Source organism: Microcebus murinus, chromosome 2 (assembly GCF_040939455.1).
Source record: "Microcebus murinus isolate Inina chromosome 2, M.murinus_Inina_mat1.0, whole genome shotgun sequence".
Classification (NCBI taxonomy): Eukaryota; Metazoa; Chordata; class Mammalia; order Primates; family Cheirogaleidae; genus Microcebus; species Microcebus murinus.
In genome coordinates, this window is record NC_134105.1 from 15314852 (window position 1) to 15341548 (window position 26697).

Genomic DNA, 26697 nt, shown 5'->3' on the forward strand with positions numbered 1-26697 from the left:
TGGCCAGGCACAGTGGCTCACACCTGTAATCCTAGCACTCTGGGAGGCCAAGGTGGGCAGATTGTTTCTGCTCAAGAGTTAGAGACCAGCCTGAGCAAGAGTGAGACCCCATCTCTACTAAAAAAAAATAGAAAAAAATTAGCTGGACAACTAAAAATATATAGAAAAATTAGCTGGGCATGGTGGCACATGCCTGTAGTCCCAGCTACTCGGGAGGCTGAGGCAGGAGGATTGCTTAAGCCCAGGGTCTGAGAGGTTGCTGTGAGCTAAGCTGATGCCACAGCACTCTAGCCCAGGCAACAAAGTGAGACTCTGTCTCAAAAAAAAAAAAAAAAAGATATTTCATTCCTTTTTATGGCTGAGTAGTACTACATGGTATGTATATATATATACCACATTTTTTTATATATTCATGAATGGATGGGCACTTAAGCTAATTCCTTATCTTTGCAATTGTGAATTGTGCTGTAATAAACATTTGAGTATAGGTGTCTTTTTGAAAAAATGACTTCTTTTCCTTTGGGCAGATATACCTAGCAGCAGGAATGCTGGATCAAATGGTAGGTCTACTTTTAGCTATGTGAGAATCTCCACACTATTTTCCATAGGGATTGTACTAGTTTGCTACCAACAATGTATAAGTGTTTCTTTTTCTCTGCCAGCATTGGTTGTTTCCCGATTTTAATAACGGCCATTCTGACAGGGGTAAGGTGGTATCTCATTGTGGTTTTAATTTGCATTTTCCTGATGATTAGTAATGTTGAACATTTTTTCACGTTTGTTGGCCATTTGCCTATCTTCTTTTTTGTTGTTGTTGTTTTTGGAGATGGGGTCTTGCTCTGCTGCCCATGCTAGAGTGACTTATAGTGCAGTGACGTTATCATAGCTCACTGCAACCTGAAACTCCTAGGCTCAGGCGATCCTCCTGCCTCAGCCTCCTCAGTACCTGGGACTATAGGTGCACACAACCATGCCCAGATAATATTTCTATCATCTTTTGAAAAAATTTGTTCATGTCTTTTCCCCCTTTTAAGGGGCTGTTTCTTTTCTTGTTGCTTCAGTTGAGTTCTTCGTAGATTCTAGATTATTAGTCCTTTGTCAGATCAATAGTTTGCAAGTATTTTCTCCCATTCTGTAAGTTGCCTGTTTACTCTGTTTATTATTTCCTTTGCTGTACAGAAGCTTTTTAATTTAGTTAAGTCCCATTTATTTATTTGTGTTGTTGCTGCATTTGCCTTTGGGGTCTTAGTCATAAATTCTTTGCCTAGGACTATATATAGTTTTTCCTACATTTTCTTCTAGAATATTTACGGTTAAATAGAATATTTTACTTCAAACTCAAGAACCTGTTTAGGATCAAGTTCTTCAGTTTCAATTTTAGTTTTAAAAACAAAATCAAGTTGACTCAACTCCCTTTTAATAAAAAGTAATGGAAAATAGGGCCTTTTCAGTTAAAATACATACAGGGTTTATTCCAAAATGGAATCCATCATAATATAATTCATTACCACGAGAATTTGCATATAAAGCAAGTAAAATCATAAAAGTCAGTGTTGTTTAGTACACTAAGAGTGGATGTAAAGTAGAATCTGAATTTAAGTTATTAACTGTTTAAGTTTCAGCTAAAATAGGGATAAATATACTTGCCTCCCCATATAACGATGTTACCCTAAGTTCAAATTTGACAATACCTATAAAAACACTTCATAAATGTAAAGTGTTATATAAAAATATTTATTAGTGTGAACTGAACCTTGATGACAGAATAGAAGCCTGATATAAGACTCTTAACCTCTAAAGCCAACATTATTAAAAGTTCCACTATATCTGGAGCATTACGAGGTAAACATCTTAAAGTTGGCCGGGCGCTGTGGCTCACGCCTGTAATCCTAGCTCTTGGGAGGCCGAGGCGGGCGTATTGCTCAAGGTCAGGAGTTCGAAACCAGCCTGAGCAAGAGCGAGACCCCGTCTCTACTATAAATAGAAAGAAATTAATTGGCCAACTGATATATATATATAAAAAAAAAATTAGCCGGGCATGGTGGCACATGCCTGTAGTCCCAGCTACCCGGGAGGCTGAGGCAGAAGGATCACTCGAGCCCAGGAGTTTGAGGTTGCTGTGAGCTAGGCTGACGCCACGGCACTCACTCTAGCCTGGGCAACAAAGTGAGACTCTGTCTCAAAAAAAAAAAAAAAAATCTTAAAGTCTAGTTTATCCTTAAAAAAGAATGTGGATTACTCATTATTAATCTTTTTATGTCTAAGTGCTATCTCTCCAACTGTACTATTAAGTCTCTCAATATTAATGTTTCTCTCAATAGCAGAAAATTGGGACATATATCTTAATATACTGTTTTGTTTTGTTTTGAGAAGGATTACAACACTCACTTTACCACAATGTATTACAGAGGGAGGAACACTGGACTTCTCCATATCCAGATAATAATTCCTTCCTTTCATGCTAAGGCACTTATCTATCTAGAATGTTAGTTGTCAGATCTATAACAATGAGTAATAAATATTCCAGATGATTTCTTCCAGCTATAAAAGCTCTGCTTCTTAGAGGGAGCCAATAAACATCAGCATAAGCCTACATATTGGACTTAGTCTTCTATAAGCTAAAGAGAAAATAAGCAGAGTATAAGAAAAGACCCTGGGCCGGGTGCGGTGGCTCACGCCTGTAATCCTAGCTCTCTGGGAGGCCGAGGCGGGCGGATTGCTCGAGGTCAGGAGTTCGAAACCAGCCTGAGCGAGACCCCGTCTCTACCAAAAATAGAAAGAAATTAATTGACCAACTAAAAATATATATATACAAAAAATTAGCCGGGCATGGTGGCGCATGCCTGTAGTCCCAGCTACTCAGGAGGCTGAGGCAGTAGGATGGCTTGAGCCCAGGAGATTGAGGTTGCTGTGAGCTAGGCTGACGCCACGGCACTCATTCTAGCCTAGGCAACAAAGTGAGACTCTGTCTCAAAAAAAAAAAAAAAGAAAAGACCCTTAGCAGAGCATGGTGGTGTATGCCTGTAGTCCCAGCAACTTGGGTGGCTCAGGCGAGAAGATCGTTTGAGGCTGCAGTGAGCTATGATCATGCCATTGCACTCCAGCCTGGGCAACAGAGCAAGAACCCATCTCAAAAAATAATAAATAAGTAAAAGAGTATAGAAAAGACTCTCAACAATCTTAAAAGACTATAGCACCAGTCCTAATTAATGTCATAAAGTACATTTATCAATGACATTGCTGAGATTGCATAGAATGACAAAATAGTTTCAAAGCCGGTAGGGTTTGGGTAGGTAAGAGAGAAAAATTGTTTAGGAGCCATCGAGAATGTGTATGTGTAGTATGGATATATTTTAAATAGTGATCAAGATTTTTAAAAATCTCATTAGGTTCACCATTATCTTATTTTCAGCCCTCAAACATGAATACCCATTGCCCCATCAAAACTCAGATTATGCCTGTAATCCTAGCACTCTGGGAGGCCTAGGCGGGCGGATTGCTCAAGGTCAGGAGTTCGAAACCGGCCTGAGCGAGACCCCGTCTCTACTAAAAATATAAAAAGAAATTAATTGACCAACTAAAAATAAATATACAAAAAATTATGCGCCAGGCATGGTGGCGCATGCCTGTAGTCCCAGCTACTCAGGAGGCTGAGGCAATAGGATAACTTGAGCTCAGGAGATTGAGGTTGCTGTGAGCGAGGCTGATGCCACGGCACTCACTCTAGCCCGGGCAACAAAGCGAGACTCTGTCTCAAAAAAAAACAACCTCAGATTATAAAGAAAATAATGAGCTTCAGAATCTTGTAACACATTTCACTATCATAGCCTTCTAATAATTCAACATTTACCCCCTACCCATCTCTCAACAACAAAACCCTCCAATTAGCTCACTCCTACAAGCGATACAAATTCCATCTCATCAAACTTTCCTAAGGAAACAAAATCACTTAAAAGATCCAACCCCCTGACTCCCTGCCCAGTTCATTCACTTTCTGCATCTGTATCTATTATCTATATATAAACCACGTACCAGAATCACAATTCAATTTTACATCTGCAAGTGATCGGGGCTGTTAAGAGTTTCAAAAATACAAGTGTACACACAGGCAATAATATTAGTTGAATAAACAGATTTAGAACACAAGTGACTAACACATAAGATTTATGAGGAGTAACCACAACAGCTACAGATTAAAGTCTAAATTCCTTAGTCTGTCATTTAAGGCCATTATCCTTTTCCTTCCATGGACAGACTGATCTACTCATTTCCTGAAAACAAATTCCTTCATGTTATAACTTTGCCCAGACATTTCCTCTGCCTAGAATGCCCTTCTCTATCTCATCGGTCTATTCAAGAAACAATCCAATGCTATCTCCTCTTCAGTGGAACCCTTCCACACACACTGCTCTTTAACTCTTCTCTTGTTGAACACCTACTGCCATTCAGCATAAAAGCATATACCAGTACGGTAAATGTACTGTTCTCTTACACAGTACACTCAGTACATTTGTGTATGTGTTTATGCCGTATTCCTCCAACTACAACATAAAATTTCTTAAAGGTATAGAACTGTCATTTCTTTGTATACTCAACTTACAATATTATGAATTATTCAATAAAGATCTATCTAAGGAAAAAAGCAAAAGAGAGAAAGAATAGTATCCTCAAGACCCACCAAGTTAATAGTTTCTTGAAATCAAGCTTTTATCAATGGTCTGAATCCTTCAGTTATTTTATGGAGTACAATTTCTATTCCTCAATGGTTTCTCATCACTTAAAATAAAAACCTTGCAGAATCTAGTTATTGCCTTCCCCTCTTACTTCATCTCCTATCTTGTTCTTCCACCAATCTCTCTGATATCTCTCATTCACTGCTCCATACATATTGGCCTCCAGGGTCCTCACTAAGCGAGCTCATTCCCACCTTACTTTGTTTCTACTTGGAGCTTCCTCTGCCTTCCCCCAGATCTTAACATGGCTGCCACCTCCTCGTAATTCAAGTCACAGTTCAAATGTCACTTCCTCAGAAATGTCTTAGCTGATAATTAATCCTAACTAAAGCTGCACTCCTCTCCTCCTATTACACTCTGCTGTATGAAACCATTTTATTTTTCTGTATCTCTATCTGAAATTATTCTGTTGATATATTTACTGCTTGTCTCTCCCAACTAATATGTAAACGCCATGAAGCAAATATTTTGTCAGTCTTGTTCACTGCTGTATCTCAATGCCTAGAATACTACTTGACATACAGAAGGCGGCAGTCAATTAATATTAACCAAGAAAAGAATGTATTTGTTTTCTCTCAGCTAATACCGCAGTTCTCTTCAAGAGCAAGAACATTGTTTTCTACTACTACTACCACAGCATCTAACAGACTAAATGTACTGAAATTGACAAATAAATGCTTGACTAATGGGGACAGAAATGTAGTCTTTCCTTTTCTGGCACATCTCTCAAGTTACATCTTTAAGTCACAGGCACTCATTAATTACCTACTATGAGTCAAGCACTGAGCTAGGCATCATTCTAATTTCTCACTTTTTCAATTTATCATGCTCACCAATGATATTTTGAAAGGTCCAACACTTGCTCATAAGCTAAAAAAGCCCTGAGACACCCCCTTCTCCCAGTCTGGTAACCTCATTTCATTAACCAGTGAAGTGCGACTAATTACAGCTACCTTCAGGGCACCATATAAACACAGTAGTTATTTTTTATGTCTATAGACCATGTAGAAAAGAAAACTTTACTGCCTCATTATGTGTAAATCTCTCATCTATTATTGTTCTTCAAGACAACATTTTTTTAAAAGACTATAAAAGACATTCCTGAGAAATCTGGAGACATATGAATATGGACTGATAAGAAACAATTTTTTTTAGTCTGATAATGGTATGATGGTTATACAGTAGATTGTCCTTATTCTAGAGAGTTACATACCTGCAGCTTATCAAATAGTTCAGAAAAAAACTTATTTTGATTATATAAGTCCAAATATTAATAGCTACATAAGAATAAAAAGGTAAACAGTTAACAGTTATTGAATCCAGGTGAGAGGTATGAGTATATATTAGAACATTCTATCAACTTTTCTGTATGTTTGAAAATTTTCATAAGAAACTGGAAAGGAAAAATCTTTATCTTAAGAGAATTTTATTAGGTGCATTTTTCTAGCTGTAAGTACTTGGTTGGTTTTTTAACATAAGCTTTTACATTAGACCAAAAGTGATCCAGAGACTACTACAGGACTCAGAAACTGAGCTACTAAACACACAAGAAAATTGAAAAAATTGGTAAGAAATAGGAAACACTACACAAGGCAAACATAATTTTCTGTCTGGCCTTAGCTAGGTCCCTTCTTCTTAAGCAGCCTTGGGCTGAGAAGAGAAAGACACTATATTTTGGAACCCTGCTTCTAAAAGGCAGCTGTTCAGCACAACAAATGTGCACCCAATGTTTCAGCTTCACCATCCCAAGGAGACAAGTCTATGATGGGAAACTAAACCACAGAATTGCATCTGTGATGATATATATGAACAGGGATTTCTAAGCTCACAAGCATTTTGAAAATATAATTTGGTTATTATTGCTTTTGTTACTCAAGCAGATATCAAAAACTATAATCACAACTACCAATATGATAAATGATTCAAGCAAAGATTATCAGTGGATACTAAAACCATTTGTTTTGGAAAGTAGGATGGATATTCACAGTCTCAGAGTCATCCCACAGATTTCTTTCTTTTTTTTTTTCAGAGATGGATTCTCAGTCTGTCACCCAAGTTGGAGTGCAGTGGCACAATCCCAGCTCAAGTGATCCTCCTGCCTCTGCTTCCTGAGTAGTTGGGACTATAGGCATGCGCCACCACACCCAGCTACCACAGATTTCTTACAAAGAGGAATAGGGACCTTTACGATGAAGAGATCAAACTTAACAACAATAATGGGGCACACTAATATTATGTGCTTCCTAATATGACATAAGGGGAAATGTACAGCATCATCTATGTAGTTATTTCTTACCAAAAATGTTTATCTTGAATCTAGATATAAGAAAACAATCAAATCCAATTTATAGGACATTATAACTGGCCTGGGCTCTTCAAAAGGAAAATGTTATTAAAGATAAACGAAACAGGCCGGGCGCGGTGGCTCACGCCTGTAATCCTAGCTCTTGGGAGGCCGAGGCGGGTGGATTGCTCAAGGTCAGGAGTTCAAAACCAGCCTGAGCAAGAGCGAGACCCCGTCTCTACTATAAATAGAAAGAAATTAATTGGCCAACTGATATATATATAAAAAATTAGCCGGGCATGGTGGCGCATGCCTGTAGTCCCAGCTACTCGGGAGGCTGAGGCAGAAGGATCACTTGAGCCCAGGAGTTTGAGGTTGCTGTGAGCTAGGCTGACGCCACGGCACTCACTCTAGCCTGGACAACAAAGTGAGACTCTGTCTCAAAAAAAAAAAAAAAAAAAAAAAGATAAACGAAACAAAATTAAAGTAGACTATTCTAGATCAGGGGTCTACAAACTAAAGTTTTACTGGAGCACAGCCATGTCCATTCATTTATGAATAGTTTATGGCTGCTTTCCCCTCACAAGAGACAATATGGCCTATAAAGCTGAATATTTACTATCTGGCTCTTCATAGAAAAAGTCTGCTGACCCCTACTCTAGATTAAAAGAGATATGACAACCAAATTTAATAAGAGATCCTTAATATGAATTCTGAAGAAGAGGAGGAGCTATAAGGAACATTTATGGAACTGGGAAATTTGAGTATGAACTATTATTAGATATTGTTGTACCAATGTTGAAGTATTTAGGAGTGACAGTCATGATGTATATAGCTTGCTTTCAAATGTTTCAGCCAAAAAAAAAAAAAATTAGACAAACAGATAAAGCAAATGTGATAAAATATTAACAGCTGTGAATCTGGGCCAGTGGTTCTCAAACTTTCTGATCTTAAGATTACTTTACACTCTTAAAAATTACTGACTGGGAGGCCGAGGCAGGAGGATCACTTGAGGTCAGGAGTTCAAGACCAAACTGAGCAAGAGTGAGACCCCGTCTCTACTAAAAAAAATAGAAAGAAATTAATTGGCCAACTAAAAATATACAGAAAAAATTAGCCGGGCATGGTGGTGCATGCCTGTAGTCCCAGCTACTTGGGAGGCTGAGGCGAAAGGATCACTTGAGCCCAGGAGTTTGAGGTTGCTGTGAGCTAGGCTGATGCCATGGCACTCTAGCCTGGGCAACAGTGAGACTCTGTCTCAAAAAAAAAAAATTACTGAAGCCCTGAAGGCCTCAAATGTCTTATCTTTACTATATAAGAAATTAAAACTGAGAAAATTTAAAAACATATATTGATATTAAAACAATAAACCCATTATATGTTAACATAAATAACATTTTTATGAAAAAATAACTGCATTTTCCTCAAGCAAAAAATTTGATGAGAAGAATGACATTGGTCTTACACTTTTGCAAATCTCTTTAATGTCTGCTGCTGCATTCTCATTTATATTCAATCATTGTAGTGTTTTATTTGAAGTATATGAAGAAAATCCAACTCTACACAATATGTATTTGGAAAGACAGTATCTAATAATCTTTTAAGATGGTCAGATATTCTTCAATACTATACCATAACTTGACAAGTGATAGTTTCTTTTTTTTTTGAGACAGAGTCTCGCTTTGTTGCCCAGGCTAGAGTGAGTGCCGTAGCATCAGCCTAGCTCACAGCAACCTCAATCTCCTGGGCTCAAGCAATCCTCCTGCCTCAGCCTCCCGAGTAGCTGGGACTACAGGCATGCGCCGCCATGCCCGGCTAATTTTTTTTCTATACATATTAGTTGGCCAATTAATTTCTTTCTATTTTATAGTAGAGACGGGGTCTCACTCTTGCTCAGGCTGGTTTTGAACTCCTGACCTCGAGCAATCCGCCCGCCTCGGCCTCCCAGAGTGCTAGGATTACAGGCGTGAGCCACCGCGCCCGGCCCCAAGTGATAGTTTCTTAAAGGTTAGTTGCGTCATGGAATCAGCAGCCACAAATGAATGTTTCACACTCTGTAATATAAAATCCACTGGTGTATTTAGCACTTTGACTGGATCTTTTACCCAAGCATAATTTAATAAAAGCATGCACTGGATATGTGAAAAATTGTGGTTCACTAAGTTGACAAATATTCAAATCTTTAAAGTATTGATACACTTTATTATACAATATCAAAAAAACACTTTTGTGCACCAGGAACTGTGTACAGGCAAAAGAAAAATGAAGAAAAACAAAAAATGTAAAAACAAATAAAAAATAAATTAATAAAGAAAAAAAGCACTTTTGTTAATATTATCACCAATCACATCAAAATAGTCTAAGTAATGGGAAGCTGCCAACCTTACAGTGGCAAATAAAAGTTATCCACAATTCTAACTTTAACTTTTTTTTGCTTGAAAGCTCAAATTTTTTCACTGGCAATAAATACTGTCAGTTGCTCTCCTTAAAGTAATAAACTTTACTTCATTCATTTTCAAGAAAATATTAGCCAAATACACATGTCTGAATAACAACCTGTTTGTCTGCCAATCATTCTTCTAAGTAAAAATGACATTTCATGAAAAAAGAAGTTAATTTAGTTTGCAACAATCACACTAATGTTTCTCCTTAATATAACCATTTTATCTTGATTTGCAGAAAGAGTGCTTCATGCAAACTTCCCACCACACAGAATATTTAAAAGATGTGTACTCAAGGCTCAAAATGTAATAAAAAGTAATTTTTACTCCTTCGTCAAGAACATTTGTAAGTGAAACTGGCATTTTTGTTTTACAAAAAATTCATTATGAATATAATTATTACTAATACTATTTGATCCCACTGCCTTGATTTGTGCTAATGCACCAGCAGCTTTACCCGCCATGAATTACTTTTGCACCCTTGGTACTAATGTTACCACAGTGAAAAATGCAAACAACATCTTAGTAATATAAAATTAGTTTCACCTGACAGATAATAGTTTGACCTTGCAGACTCCCTTAAAGGGCCTCAAGGAACCCTAGGGATCCATTGATAACCCTTTGAGAACCACTGATATAGGTGAAAAGTATCTGGGTATTCATAATACTATTCATTCAGCTGTTTAGTAAGTTTAGAAATTTTCAAAATAACTAATTGAAGGGGGAAAAAAAGAAACCATAAAAAACTCTCAACTGTTTTTAGAGAGCAAGAAAAAATATTAATACCTTCCTCAATATTAGTGCATACATGGCACAGCAATGTTCTTTTAAGAAACCAAAAACAGTAGTGGAAATTAATTGCCAGGCTTTATTAACCAATGAAAGCCCAATACAAAAACCCACTCCTCTGGGGTATTTTTCAAGAAGAATCCATGTAACAAAGAATTACCACTAACAAAACAAACACTGATACACAATATGTTGTTTGGGACTAAATGTGTTTTGGAATTCAGAATTTTTCAGATTTTGGAAAGATAATAGGGACTGTGCAGCACCCAGTAGGCAAACACATTGGTATTTCTACAGTTAAACACATAAATAATACTAAGTGAGATAAAGATTATGAATAGCTTCACTTTAGTGTGGGTCAGGTTTGGCCAAGAAGTGAATTTCTTTTTTCATTTTTTAAATGCATTTTGGTTTTTGGATTGCATATATAAAACTGTGGACTTCTTGGGAATATGCTACACTTCTATTCAAATCATTTCATCAGCCTACAGTAGTAGCTATTTATGGGGTAAGGTTGGGTAGAGAATTTTGACATTTTCCAAGAGAGTGGTATTTGATCTTCCAATGTAGTTGCATATTCCACTGAAGATTTGGGAAAACCACATTAATAAGAACAGGTGGCTAGGAATAGGCACTGTGCCAGAATAAATCATTTACATTAGAAGTCAACATGACTAGAGAGAACATGGATTAGGACAGTGTAACACAATCAGTTTGAACTTGAGTTGCTGCACATATATCATAGATAGCCAATTCAAGACCTTAGAGCCACATAGGCCAGGCGTGGTGGCTTATGCCTGTAATCCTAGCACTCTGGGAGGCTGAGGTGGGCGGAATGCTCCAGGTCAGGAGTTCGAAAACCAGCCTGAGCGAGACCCCGTCTTTACTAAAAATAGAAAGAAATGAATTGACCAACTAAAAATATGTATACAAAAAAATTAGCCAGGCATGGTGGTGGGCATAGTCCCAGCTACTCAGGAGGCTGAGGCAGTAGGATTGTCTGAGCCCAGGAGATTGAGGTTGCTGTGAGCTAGGCTGATGCCACGGCACTCATTCTAGCCTGGGCAACAAAGTGAGACTCTGTCTCAAAAAAAAAAAGACCTTAGAGCCACAACTCCGTAAGGCTGCCAATAGGTCCTTAAAGGAAGAAAGTTGCACCAATTTATACCTAAAATATGTAACAAGTCTACAGCCACACCACCCTGAACCGCCCGATCTTGTCTAAAATATGTAACAAATATATGTTAGTTCTACTTAATGCTACCAATTAATTAGGGAACAGAATTTGGAGGCAAATTATTGTAACCCTTAGTTGAGACACTGGCAAATTCTTGATACTACTTCTTAACCAGATTCTAACTTAGTAACACATGGCAAAGAATGGAAAGAATAGTGAATTGCAAGTCCAGGAGAGCTCAGTTCTCATCTCAATTCTGCCACTACTCAGTTATACAACCTGAGCCAGATACATAGTAAAATGCCCAGCAAATGTGTTGTTAAATCAATGAACCTAACTTTTTGTCCCTCTAATTAATTATTTATGAAACAGAACACAGGATTAAAAATATTTAAAGGTCTCTTTTAGCTATAAATTCTTAAGTAAAAATGCAGGTTTATTCAAAGGACTAGAACTGGTCAGAATTAATTATGACTAGTTTAAAAGAAATAGAGGGTTCTTGCTTGAGGAGGAAAAAACAATAACAAAAAGCTTTCCAGTCTGATAAAAAGAATCTATTTAGAACTCAAAAGAATTAACAAGAAAAAAATCAAACAACCCAATCAATAAATGGGCAATGGAAATAAACAGAAACTTTTCCAAAGAAGACAGAATAATGGCCAGCAAACATGTAAAAAAAAATGCTCAACATCTCTAATCATTAGAGAAATGCAAATCAAAACCACAATGGGATATCACCTAACCCCAATGAGATTGGCCTCTATCAAAAAATCCCCAAATGGCCAGGCATGGTGGCTCATGCATGTAATCCTAGCACTCTGGGAGGCTGAGGCGAGAGGATCGCTCAAGGTCAGGAGTTGAAAACCAGCCTGAGCATGAGTGAAACCCTATCTCTACTAAAAAATAGAAAGAAATTAGCCAGACAACTAAAAATATATATAGAAAAAATTAGCCAGGCATGGTGGCGCATGCCTGTAGTCCCAGCTACTTGGGAGGCTGAGGCAGGACAATTGCTTGAACCCAGGAGTTTGAGGTTGCTGTGAGCTAGGCTGACACCACAGTGCTCTAGCCCAGGCAACAGAGTGAGACTCTGTCTCAGAAAAAAATAAAAAATAAAATCCCAAAACAACAAATGCTGGCGAGGATGTAGAGAGACAGAACACTCTTACAGTGCTGGTAGGACTATAAATTAGTGCAACCTTTGTGGAAAAGAATTTGGAGATACTTCAAAGAGCTCAAAATAGAAATACCATTCAATCTAGCAATAGTATTATTAGGCATCTACCCAAAAGAGCATAAGACATTCTATAATAAAGACACCTGCATCCAAATGTTTATGGCAGCACAATTCACTATTGCAAGGACGTGGAAACAACTGAAGTGCCCGTCAATTCATGAGTGGATTATTGAAATTTAGTATATGTATACAACAGAATATTACTCAATTATAAGAAACGACCAAGAGCTAGCACTGCTTATATTATCCTGGATTGCGCTTGAGCCCATTATCTGAAGTGAGGTGACACAAGATCAGAAGAATGGGCTCCACATGTACTCACCATCAAATTGGTACTGACTGATTACCACCATGGTGCTCAAATGGTAGTGGTGTTCACCAGGGATTCAGGGGTTAGGGGGGTAGACCCACATCTGAGGGATGCAGTGAGTATTGTGGAGGGGAGGGGCATACCTCTAACCCTTGCTAGGGAGAGGCAAAGATATAAAATGTAACCAAAATGTTTGTACTCTCATATTTTCCTGAAATTAAAAAAAAAAAAAAGGTTTTCCAGCAAAGGTAAAACAGCACATATGAGGGTTCTGTAGTAAGAACAAATGAGATGGAGTATGATCTGATCTATAATGCATGTGCCCCCAAGGACCTTATCAACTAAAACCTTAAGTATTAAGACCTTAAAGATGATCTACTCCGGGCCAGCTCACGCCTATAATCCTAGCACTCTGGGAGGCTGAGGCGGGTGGATTGCTCAAGGTCAGGAGTTCAAAACCAGCCTGAGCAAGACCCTGTCTCTACTAAAAATAGAAAGAAATTAATTGGCAAACTAAAAATATATATACAAAAAAATGAGCCAGGCATGGTGGCACATGCCTGTAGTCCCAGCTACTCTGGAGGCTGAGGCAGGAAGATCACTTGAGCCCAGGAGTTTGAGGTTGCTGTGAGCTAGGATGACGCCATGGCACTCACTCTAGCCTGAACAACAAAGTGAGACTCTGTCTCAAAAAAAGAAAAAAAAAAGATGATCTACTCCAAATCGTTCACTTTACAGATGAGAAACCCGACTCTAGAATGGAAAAACAAGCACCACATATACTCACCAGCAAATTGGTATTAACTGATCAGCACCTAAGTGGACACATAGGAATTACATTTATCGGGTATTGGACAGGTGGGAGGGAGGAAGAGGGGAAGGGTATATACATACATAATGAATGAGATGTGCACTGTCTGGGGGATGGTCACGCTTGAAGCTCTGACTTGGGGCTGGGGGGAGGCAAGGGCATTATACGTAACCTTTAAATTTGTACCCCCATAATATGCTGAAATAAAAAATAAAAAAAATAGTTTCCAGAAACAAACAAACAAACAAAAAACTGACTCTGAAAAATTACATAATATATCCATGGTCTGTCTGGCTGTGGCAAAGCTAGGACTAAAACCTAAATTTCCCCCAGCTCCCAGTTAAATGCTCACTCCCTTTCTTGTAACCAAAGGTTTCTAGAACTGCAAACAACTTCAGTGCTACTTGCAGCATGGCAGTCACTTCAATCACTTTCACAATCTCTAGTTCCACTAACTCATATATGTATGGTGTGGGCAATGAATTCTAGGAAATAAATCCAAAACCCACAGAAAAAATATTTGCAAATCCTATATCCAATAAGAGACTAGTATCCAGAATATACAGGTAGCTCTTATAACTCAACAATAAAAAGACAAATAACCAACTAAAAATGGGCAAAGAATTTGCACAGGCATTTCTCCAAACAAGATATACAAATGGCTAGTAAGCACATAAAAAGATGTTAAACATCATTAGTCATCAGGGAACTGCAAATCAAAAGCACAATGAAATGGTACTTACACCACTAATATAGCTATAATAAAAAAGATGTACAGTAAAAAAGATGGATGATAACAAGTGTTACAAGAATGTGGAAAAACTAGAACCTTCATATATTGCCGTTGGGAATGTAAAATGGTGCAGATGTTATGAAAATAGTTTTGCAGTTCCTCAAAAAGTTAAACACTGAGTTACCATATGACCCAGCAATTCCACTCTAGGTATACACTGAAAAGAAATGAAAACTTACATCTTTATGAAAACTTGTACAGCCAGTATTCACAATAGCCAAAAAGTGGAAACAAACCAAATGTCCACCAACTAATGAACAGATAAGCAAAATGTGCTATTATCATACAATAGGCTATTATTCAGCCCTAAAAAGAAATGAAGTACTGATACATGGTACAATGTGGATGAACCTGAAAACCCTAAAGTCCACATGTGGTATGATTCCATTTATATAAAATGTCCAGAATGGGCAAATCGATAGAGACAGAAAGTAGATTATGGTTGCCAAAAGCTGGAGAATAGAGAATCACTGCTAATGGGTATGCAGTTTCTTTTTGGGGTGATGAAAATGTGATAGCTGCACAACTGTGAATATATTTTTTTAAACCACTGAATTGTATGCTTTAAAGTGGTAAGTTTTATGGTTTGTGAATTATGTCAATTTATATATTTTATTTATTTGTTTGTTTAAATACATACACGGGCACCAAAGCATACTTCCCACTCATGCCCCATCTGGTTGGAAAAAGGAAAATACCACACAAGGTGAAAGCATCAAGGTCTCAATTCAGTATCCATTGAGCAAGGAGTATGCTAGAAAGCAGGAATACAAAGATAAATTCTCTGCTCTTATGATACTCATAATCTATTATAAATGAACAAAGGTTAACAAATAATAACAACACAACGTGTTAAGTACAACAACAAATGTACAAAGTACAGAAGGAGTTACAATTGACCCTTGAACAATATCAGGTCCACTTATACATGGATTTTCTTCTACCTTTGCCACTCTAAGACAGCAAATCCTATCCCTCCTCTTCCTCTTTCTCCTCCTCCTCCTCCTCCTCCTCTGCTACTCAACATGATAAGAATGAAGACCTATATGATGATCCACTTCCACTTAATGAATAGTAAATATATTTTCTTAATAACATTTCTTTTCTCTAGCTTACTTTATTGTAAGAATATAGTACATAATACATATAACACAAAAAATATGTATTAATCAATTATTTATGTTATTGGTTAGGATTCTGGTCAACAGTAGACTATTATTAGTCAAATTCCGGGGGAGTCAAAAATTGCATGTAGATATAGGTGCATGTGGGTCAGTGCTCCTAAACCCCGCCTTGCTCAAGAATCAACTGTAGGCCGGGCGCGGTGGCTCACGCCTGTAATCCTAGCACTCTGGGAGGCCGAGGCGGGCGGATTGCTCGAGGTCAGGAGTTCGAAACCAGCCTGAGCAAGAGCGAGACCCCATCTCTACTATAAATAGGAAGAAATTAATTGGCCAAGTAATACATACAGAAAAAATTAGCCGGGCATGGTGGCACATGCATGTAGTCCCAGCTACTCGGGAGGCTGAGGCAGGAGGATTGCTTGAGCCCAGGAGTTTGAGGTTGCTGTGAGCTAGGCTGACGCCATGGCACTCACTCTAGCCAGGGCAACAGAGTAAGACTCTGTCTCAAAAAAAAAAAAAAAAAAGAATCAACTGTAATTTATTATGGATCAGGAAAGGTTTCATAGAAGAGGAGATGTCTAAACCAGATTTTAAAGAATGAAGAGAAGTTCTCTCCAAGCAGATAAGGGCAGCAAAAATGCTATATATCAGTCATGGACTGATACCATGCTGAGTGTCACAATGGCATTAAGAATTGGGACACTACACATCCACTAGACTGGTGGAAAAAAAAAAAAAAGAATTGGGACAATAGAATCTGAGGGTATTTTGTAAAAAAAAAAAAAAAAAAAAAAAAAAAAAAAGAATTGGGACAGCCTATAATCCTAGCACTCTGGGAGGCTGAGGCAGGAGGATAGCTCAAGGTCAGGAGTTTGAAACCTGTCTGAACAAGAGCGAGACCCCATCTCTACTAAAAATAGAAAGAAATTAATAGGCCAACTAAAAAAATATAGAAAAAATTAGCCGGGCATGGTGGCACATGCCTGTAGTCCCAGCTACTCGGGAGGCTGAGGGAGGAGGATCACTTGAGCTAAGGAGTTTGAGGTTGCTGTGAGGGAGGCTGATGCCACAGCACCCTAGCCGGGGCAACACAGTGAGACTCTGTCTAAAAAAAAAAAAAAAAAAAAATGAATGAGAGAGAGAGACAAGAAAGAAAAGAAAGAAAAGAAAGAAAAGAAAGAAAAGAAAGAAAGAAAGAAAGAAAGAAAGAAAGAAAGAAAGAAAGAAAGAAAGAAAGAAAGAAAGAAAGAAAGAAAGAAAGAAAGAGAGAGAGAGAGAGAGAGAGAGAGAGAGAGAGAGAGAAAGAAAGAAAGAAAGAAAGAAAGAAAGAAAGAAAGAAAGAAAGAAAGAAAGAAAGAAAGAAAGAAAGAAAGAAAGAAAGAAAGAAAGATAGATCGATCCAGCAATGCCACTACTGGGTATTTACCCAAATGAAAAGATGTCATTTTATCAAAAAGACACCCTGAATGTTTATTGCAGCACAATTCACAATTGCAAAGATATGGAACCAACCCAAGTGCCCATCAATTCATGAGTGGATTAACAAAACGTAGTATATGTATACCATGACATACTACTCAGCCATAAAAAAGGATGAACTAATGCCTTTCACAGCAATTTGGAAAGAATCAGAAACCATTATCCTAAACAAAGTATCTTAAGAATGGAAAAACAAACACTACATGTACTCTCTAACATGTGGAACTAACCAATGGGCACACATGTTCACAGAGGGAATTAAGAGTCATTGGAAATCAAGAAGGGAGAAGAAGGAGGAGGGGGCAAAAACCTACCTAACAGGTACAATGAACACTATTCAGGTGATGGGCACACTTACAGCCCTGACACAAGCATTATAAAAGTGTTCCATATAACAAAAAAATTTGTACCCCTTAATATTTTGAAATTAAAAAAAAGAATGAAAAAGAACTGGACTTTGAGATAAACTAAGGAAATAATCAATAGTGGGCAAAATACAATTGGAAATGCACATATTTAGTCCAGCACAGCCAGAGTGACCCAAACAGACTGCTGAAGTAGCACTCACTAGCTGCTGCTGATGGTATGACTTGGATGGCGTTTTAATTTATTTCTTCCAAAGAAATAATGCATAGTATTTCAGTTGCTTCAGTTGTTTTTTGTATATTCTTCACCATAAAAATCCCCCTAGGATTTTTATGCTAGATAAAACCTATGTGCCAGGCTATCTATCTATCCATTTAATGTTTACAAGAAACCTGAGATAAGTACTAATATCCCAATTTTAATGACGAACAACTTCAGAAAGGTTAGGAACAGCTCATAGTACTACACCCATGCATTCTGTTAGGTGTTATATTAGCTCATTTAACCTTCAAACAATCCTAAGAAGTAGGGTTATTAGTACTTCTATTTTACTGATGAGAAAACAGATTCAGGGAGGTTAAGCAATTTGCTTAGGGTCACACTGATATTAAAAGGCAGACCTAAGAATTAAATCCAGGTCCACCTTATCCTAAAGCTCTCTTCCACTATGATATGTTGCTTTATCTATCCTCAATCATTACTCAGTCTAATCCAATATGCTTCGATTTTTAGACTCTCTGCATTCCCTGTGACTAGTATGGTAGTAGTCCCTTGCATGGACAGGTACAATATACATTGGCTGAAGACACTGTTTCTGTGTATTAGATGTAAGGGAAGGCCAGAGAAACGCTAGCCAAGAGAAATCCCAACACAAGGTGACCTCTCAAAGACTCTTTTCTCTTCAGGTTTTTCAAAGGATATGGAGAAGCCTTGAATGCTATAGCAGACTAGCCTAAGGGAGAGATGCAAAGATATCTTTTCATCAAAGAGATGAAAAGGGGCCGGGCGCGGTGGCTCACGCCTGTAATCCTAGCTCTCTGGGAGGCCGAGGCGGGCGGATTGCTCAAGGTCAGGAGTTCGAAACCAGCCTGAGCAAGAGCGAGACCCCGTCTCTTCTATAAATAGAAAGAAATTAATTGGCCAACTGATATGTATATAAAAAATTAGCCGGGCATGGTTGCGCATGCCTGTAGTCCCAGCTACTCGGGAGGCTGAGGCAGAAGGATCGCTCGAGCCCAGGAGTGTGAGGTTGCTGTGAGCTAGCTGACGCCAGGGCACTCACTCTAGCCTGGACAACAAAGCGAGACTCTGTCTCAAAAAAAAAAAAAAAAAAAAAAAAAAGAGATGAAAAGTCTGAGCAAGATCTGGTAACAGCAATGCAGAGATCATGCAGTACATACTGCAGCAAAATCAGGTGCTGACAGCTGAGAGATATCAAGCAGCATAAGGCTGTAAGAAAAAAAAATCTAGAAGCACTTAGATCTTAAAAATTCCTGTAAATGACTGTAGGAAACTGACACAGGACCAAAGAGTGGGATTCTGCTGAAGCAGTTGAAGAGTTAAATCCATGAGGCCAGGCGCAGTGGCTCACGCCTGTAATCCTAACACTCTGGGAGGCCGAGGCCAGAAGATCACTCAGGGTCAGGAGTTCGAAACCAGCCTGAGCAAGAGTGAGACCCCGTCTCTACTAAAAATAGAAAGAAACTAATTGGCCAACTAAAAATATAGAAAAAATTAGCCAGGCATGGTGGTGCATGCCTGTAGTCCCAGCTACTCAGGAGGCTGAGGCAGGAGGATTGCTTGAGCCCAGGAGTTTGAGGTTGCTGTGAGCTCGGTTGACCCCATGCTCTCCAGCACTCTAGCCCATGCCCAGTCAACAGAGTGAGACTCTGTCTCAAAATAAATAAATAAATAAAAAGAGTTAAATGCATGAAATAACTCACATGACAGCAACAGATCATATTGGTAGCACACATCTCCCACTCATTTTACCTTTTTTTCCACATAGAAAAGGTAAGCCAAGCCGGGCGCAGTGGCTCACGCCTGTAATCCTAGCACTCTGGGAGGCTGAGGCGGGCGGATTGCTCGAGGTCAGGAGTTCGAAACCAGCCTGAGCAAGAGCGAGACCCCGTCTCTACTATAAATAGAAAGAAATTAATTGGCCAACTAATATATATAGAAAAAATCAGCCGGGCATGGTGGCGCATGCCTGTAGTCCCAGCTACTTGGGAGGCTGAGGCAGAAGGATTGCCTGAGCCCAGGAGTTTGAGGTTGCTGTGAGCTATGCTGACGCCATGGCACTCACTCTAGCCTGGGCAACAAAGCGAGACTCTGTCTAAAAAAAAAAAAAAAAAAAAAAAGTAAGCCATTCTTTCAGTTCCCAACAAATCCAACATCCTTCAAATGTTTCTCAGTTTGCTAGATGGCTAGACTAGGACATAAGAATGATGCAGCAACATCCTCCCCACCAACCCTCTAACAGCAGGAAGAGAATCAAAGACCAGAAGAAGCAAGGAGTAGCTGGGAATGATCTTCTGATTCCATTAGTAAAATGATTTGAGTCACTATGTATCACCTTTTATCAAAACACCCTGAATTAAAATAGTACTGTCTTCTTAGAAATTATTTATTCTATTTTCTCATTCAACAAATCTAGCCCAAAGGGTAAAATGACTTGTGACTTACTCAAGTTCATACAGGTAGATAACAACAAAGACTAAACCAAAACCTCCAGACTGAGTCCAGTTCATCTTTCTGCACTAAATAATCCCATTTCTTATCAGGGAAGGTGAAAAATATCTGAGGACAGAGAATGACTCAAATCTCTAAGGATAAAAAAAATTTCAGGAAGCATGTCTTCAAAGATCATTTAATGTAGTACAACAAAAAAGTGGCATTACTCAGTACTGTTTCCTTCTCAAGAAAAAATCAGGTCATCTCAAAAATTTGGTCCACTAAATTTGTATTTGCCTAACTCATATTTGCTTATGCTACTCCTTCCCAGCTATCTCAGCAACTTTCTGAAACTGTCGTGGCAAATTCAAGTTAAAATCCTAATAATAAACCCCAGGGAACTGTCACAGTGCAATGTTATTATAGCAAATACTCATGAAAATAAGTAGAGCTTTGGAATTCTACTATACTAAGATTCTCAGTGTAATTATTTTTCTGTGATAGAATCTCATCTCATCTGTTTTTTCAGAAATAGCTTTCCATGAAAATCACACTAAAGTAAAAGAGAACACACACACATTTTCTCATTAAGCCCACTAACTGATATTCATTAAACTTTCCCAAAATTTTTAGAGCATTTCAAATCTAACAGGAATTTACTAAAGGACTTAATCCGTTATCACTCTTTCCAAAAGTCTGCTCTGAAAACAACATAGGACTATTTTTATATATTACAGTATTTAACCAGAGTGAAGACCAGAAGTGGGCAATCCATTTTCTAAATAAACCACAGCAGGACCAGGAAGAGAGAAAGAGAAAGAACAGGAAGACTGGCAAGTCAAATCAATTATTTACTTTAAAGTCCACAGAGTACAGAGCACTACAAGATGCACAGTGCCAACCTACTCCACCCCTTTTCTGCTAGTCAGTACAGGCTACAAAATGAACACCAGAGTCTAACAAGCAGCCAAATGCCAGGCAAAATTGCCTTACCAGGCTAGATGAGGCTAAACATATATTTTTAACTCCTAGTCAAAGAAGAGAGGTCCAAGGAAGATGATCAACAACTTAAATATTGCAGAGATTAAGGAAGACAAAGGCTATGAAAAATACCGAAATATATGGATATTGGGTCTCTTGAAAGTGCATTTACAGTAGTACTGGGGACAGAAACAAGACAGGAAAGGTTTTAAAGAATGTAAAAGAAAAAGCTGCATACAGAACGCTATTTTTTAATATTTAGGAGTAAAAGAGGACAAAAAATGGCAATAATTCAAAGAGATAAAAAAAAAAAAGGCAGAGGAATTTCATTTATTTGTTTTAGGATAGAAGAGACCTCTGTAACTAGAGTCTGAAAGGAAGGACTCTATAAGGAGTGAAGATGAAGATGCAAAAGAGAAAGATAATTAAGAGTAAGGTACCAAAGTGAATACTAAGGAATGTAAGGGAGAAGAAAATGAATGGATGTGGATCCTGAAAGTCATCAGACAAAAGCAATAAAAAGACTTTGAAAAATTAGAAGCTGTGCAAAAATGGCAAAACAATGGTCTAGACTAGGATAGCAAAAGACTAGAAACATGTTGATTGCTTCCCTCCTTCCCTCCCTGTCCAAGGAATTGTAGAGTATTCCACTAGTAAAAACAGAAATAACACTATTCATTACAGAAAAGGCCTTGTTTTCAGTTATGGGTTAAGATATGGAAGAAATACTGGAAGAAAAATATTAAGAACCTAGGACTTTGCTCATATTTGTGCACAGGTTCTACCAGACCCAACAGAAATCTCTGGTTAAAGGGACATAAAGAATTAGGTGGAGGCTGGGCGTGGTGGCTCACGCCTGTAATCCTAGCACTCTGGGAGGCCAAGGCGGGAACACTGCTCGAGGTTAGGAGTTCGAAACCAGCCTGACCAAGAGCGAGACCCCATCTCTACTATAAATAGAAAGAAATTAATTGGACAACTAATATATGTATGGAAAAAATTAGCCGGGCATGGTGGCACATGCCTGTAGTCCCAGCTACTTGGGAGGCTGAGGCAGGAGGATCGCTTAAGCCCAGGAGTTTGAGGTTGCTGTGAGCTAGGCTGATGCCACGGCACTCACTGTAGCCTTGGCAACAATGCGAGACTCTGTCTCAAAAAATAAATAAATAAATAAAAGAATTAGGTGGAAAGGAATAGAGCTGAACTTTATTAAGGCAATAGCAATAAACAGTAGATAGAATTCTGATGTCATTATCAATGGCAAAGATTAAAAAGGGTAAGCTAAAGAATTTTATGGCTGCAGAGGATGGGGGGAACAAAAAGAACATATAAAAAAGTGCTCGGCTGTAATCCTAGCTCTCTGGGAGGCCGAGGCGGGCGGATTGCTCAAGGTCAGGAGTTCAAAACCAGCCTGAGCTAGAGCGAGACCCCGTCTCTACTATAAATAGAAAGAAATTAATTGGCCAACTGATATATATATATAAAAAAAAAAATTAGCCGGGCATGGTGGCACATGCCTGTAGTCCCAGCTACTCGGGAGGCTGAGGCAGAAGGATCGCTGGAGCCCAGGAGTTTGAGGTTGCTGTGAGCTAGGCTGACGCCACGGCACTCACTCTAGCCTGGGCAACAAAGCGAGACTCTGTCTCAAAAAAAAAAAAAAAAAAAAAGTGCTCGGTACCACAGACAATGAGTCTTCAGTACTAAACAGCCCTACATTTTCTAGTGGAATGATCTTCAAAACCCACTTTCCTAGAAGCTGGACCCTGAAACATCCTTTAATTTCACTTGCCAAAACTACCAATTTGCTGAACTATGTCAACAGTTTGTGTTTTTTGATTCGGCCATTTTTAATAAGGATTTCTGTGAGTTCTACAAAAGGATAAGAGGGATATTATCCAAAAAATAAACGTGTGCCATATGACTAGAACTAGGGATATAGATCATACTTGGTCTTTTAAGCCCACCTTGTACACACAGGATAGAAAATGATAGATAAGAGCAGTTAATATTTGGGTAGCGGCCGGGCGCGGTGGCTCACGCCTGTAATCCTAGCACTTTGGGAGGCCGAGGCGGGCGGATTGCTCAAGGTCAGGAGTTTGAAACCAGCCTGAGCGAGACCCCGTCTCTACCAAAAATAGAAAGAAATTAATTGACCAACTAAAAATATATATACAAAAAATTAGCCGGGCATAGTGGCGCATGCCTGTAGTCCCAGCTACTCGGGAGGCTGAGGCAGAAGGATCACTGAGCCCCGGAGATTGAGGTTGCTGTGAGCCAGGCTGACGCTACGGCACTCACTCTAGCCTGGGCAACAAAGTGAGACTCTGTCTCAAAAAAAAAAAAAAAAAAAAAAAAAATTTGGGTAGCACTTCAATGATTTGAATTACTATCTAATCAGTGATCTTAACTGATCCACTCTTACTCCTATTCTTTTTTTTTCAAAGACTCTAGTTCCAAATAATCTTTATTCCTATTCTTATGACATCTAATCCAAGGATAAAGCAGTAGAAGGAACATGGTCTTTGAGGTCTTCAATCTAGAAATCTAACTCTACCAGTCACCCCAGAAATATTTCTTTAACATCTATGAGCTTCCAATTCCTCATCTGTAAAGTAGGAATAATAGTACCTATTTCATTAGGCAGGTGAGTGATAACACATGTCAAGTACCTACTATACAGTAGATGCTAAAGAAATGGTAAACAACATGCTGCAATGACAGAAATGGAAGACTATTTTAACTAATATCATTATAAACCAGCCATGTAAGCTGAACCAGTTTATTGCTACACTACTGTTAAAAAACATAGGACAAACTCTGTTAAATGAAAAATCCTAAAATAATGAATGCATTCCAAAAATTACTCTCTATCTGATAGTTAACCTAACTATGATAATGGCATTTACTAAAATATAACACAATATTTTGTGGTTTAAACTGTACTGTATTTTTTCCAAATGAGTACTTCCAAATAAATGAAATCTTTTTTTTTTTTTTTTTTTTGAGACAGAGTCTCACTTTGTTGCCCTGGCTTGAGTGAGTACTGTGGCGTCAGCCTAGCTCATAGCAACCTCAAACTCCTGGGTTCAAGCAATCCTACTGCCTCAGCCTCCCGAGTAGCTGGGACTACAGGCATGCGCCACCATGCCTGGCTAATTTTTTCTATATATATTAGTTAGCCAATTAATTTCTTTCTATTTTTAGTAGAGACAGGGTCTCACTCTTGCTCAGGCTGGTTTTGAACTCCTGACCTCAAGCAATCCGCCCGCCTCAGCCTCCCAGAGTGCTAGGATTACAGGCGTGAGCCACCAAACCCGGCCTAAATGAAATCTTTTAACGTCTATCTTAATCCTGGGCAATTTCAGAGAATCTCAACATCTCTCAAACAACAAAGTTGTAAAAGCACATGGATGTAAAGTAATGTAGTTAGCAGAGAATTTCAGCAAGAAACAGAGGTAATATCTTGCCCTCTTTCCCAATTTCAGTTAATATCACAAATATTCCTCGATTCTACCAATCTCATAATCTTAGAGTTATTTTTACTTTCTTTCCTTCTTTCTCTATATCATCATTAAGCCCTATCTTTTTCTTCTCCAAAATTTCTCCAATATATCCTCTTTTTTTCCCTCCACGCCTTAAATTCATGCCGGGATAGTGTTCCTGACTTTCTAAAAAAATCCTTAACTGGCCTCCTTTCCAATAATATACACAACACCTTCTGATTAATCAGTCTATAACTCCAAATTCTTCAAGTTACTGCCCAACTTACAAACCTTCAATAATTTCCAAATGTTAGCAAGATTAAGTCCAAAATCCTCAGTATGACTATTAAGGCTGTTCATAATCTGAATGAGCATTACCTCACTAATCTTATCTCCTTCCTAGTCCATAACCTAAATATCATTATTGAATCAAACAAGTATTCTCCAATCCAAACAATAATACAAATTTACTCCAACCTCAGCATCTTTGTCCTTGGTTTGCCCTGGACTAGAAAAATCATTCCCTTCCTTTCTGCTTATTCAACTCCTATCCATCCACCATTGGAAAACTCTAGTCTAACTGCCTCCATGAAGCCCTCACAGACCACTTCAGCCCAGAGTAATCTCAGTAAACTACAGCCTTTCTGCAGCTACTTGGGAGGCTAAGGCTGGAGAATCACTTGAGCCCAGGAGCTTGAGGTTGCAGTGAGCTATGATGACACCACTGCACTCTAGCCTGGGAGAAAAAGTGAGATGCTATGGGGGGGGGGGGGCGGGGATACAATCTGTCATTTCAATATAACTAAGTAGCATAACAACAGATCTCCTAGAGTAGTCATGCTCATCCATGGCATTTTCACCAAAGAATACTAAATTTTTCATAAGGCTAAATTACTCAATATGAAAAATTCCTTTAGGCTGGGTGTAGTGGCTCACATCTGTAATCCTAGTACTCTGGGAGGCCGAGGCGGGCGGATTGCTCAAGGTCAGGAGTTCAAAACCAGACTGACCAAGAGCGAGACCCCGTCTCTACTATAAATTATTTAAAGAAATTAACTGGCCAACTAATATATATAGAAAAAATTAGTCGGGCATGGTGGTGCATGCCTGCAGTCCCAGCTACTCGGAAGGCTGAGGCAGTAGGATTGCTTGAGCCCAGGAGTTTGAGGTTGCTGTGAGCTAGGCTGATGCCATGGCACTCACTCTAGCCTGAGCAACAAAGTGAGACTCTGCCTCAAAAAGAAAACAAAAAAAAAAAACAAAGGGTTGTTTTTCATTTTCATGTCCTTACTTAGAAAATAAAATGTTCTTCAAATGTGACTGATTTATGAAACCCATACCCAGGAACCACTAATCTATATCCCTCGTTTTGGCATTTATATATGGTCCAATATTGTTATAAAACTATTTCAAAAACTAGGTACTGCCTCCCCAATTAGAATTCTAAATTTCTTATGAATAAGGACTATATATGACACTTCTTTTGTCTTTCTGTTTTTTCCACGTTAGTCCTAGGTTGACTACAAAACAAATACTGTAAACTATATAGAATTAACAAAATTCCTGGCTTTTAATTTGATGCAAAACTGACCAAAAATGTAAGTGAAGCCAGTGCTTTGTCTCCTCTCCACTTCTCTTCCCTGAACAGATTCTCTCACCCTTATGGGTTGTACCCACTGAATGAACAGTCACTGACCTCTCAATATCTCTGTTCTAATTCCACTGTACTTGCCTCTCCTTATGATCTGGAATTGTATCCTTCAGTTATCTTATTATTTCCTTATTTCTCTCTGTTCTATTAACTATCTCTCTATCATCCCATCTATTTTTTCCATCACATTTCTTTAAGATTCTGATAGTCTCTTTAAAACTGCCTTAGCATCTAGTCTCAAAACAAAAGTTTTAACATAATCATCAATCTTCAAGTTTCTACAGATAATATTTTGGCATACGTTGGAAAATTTCTAATTTTAACAAATTATATTAAGACTATATCATATTGCACTCCAGTATAGCT

General features: G+C 38.5%; 2 protein-coding genes and 1 pseudogene across 7 annotated transcripts in view; 1 reads left to right on the forward strand and 2 right to left on the reverse strand.

Moving 5' to 3' along the window:
• Window positions 1–26697, reverse strand: part of LUZP1 (leucine zipper protein 1) — a 91611-nt gene that overhangs the window by 46871 nt on the left and 18043 nt on the right. The window lies entirely within an intron of this gene.
• RPL11 (ribosomal protein L11) overlaps window positions 1–26697 on the forward strand; it is a 484397-nt gene that overhangs the window by 12847 nt on the left and 444853 nt on the right. The gene's annotated exons all lie outside the window — the stretch shown is intronic.
• LOC105863422 (large ribosomal subunit protein uL30m pseudogene) overlaps window positions 1–26697 on the reverse strand; it is a 48220-nt pseudogene that overhangs the window by 10799 nt on the left and 10724 nt on the right.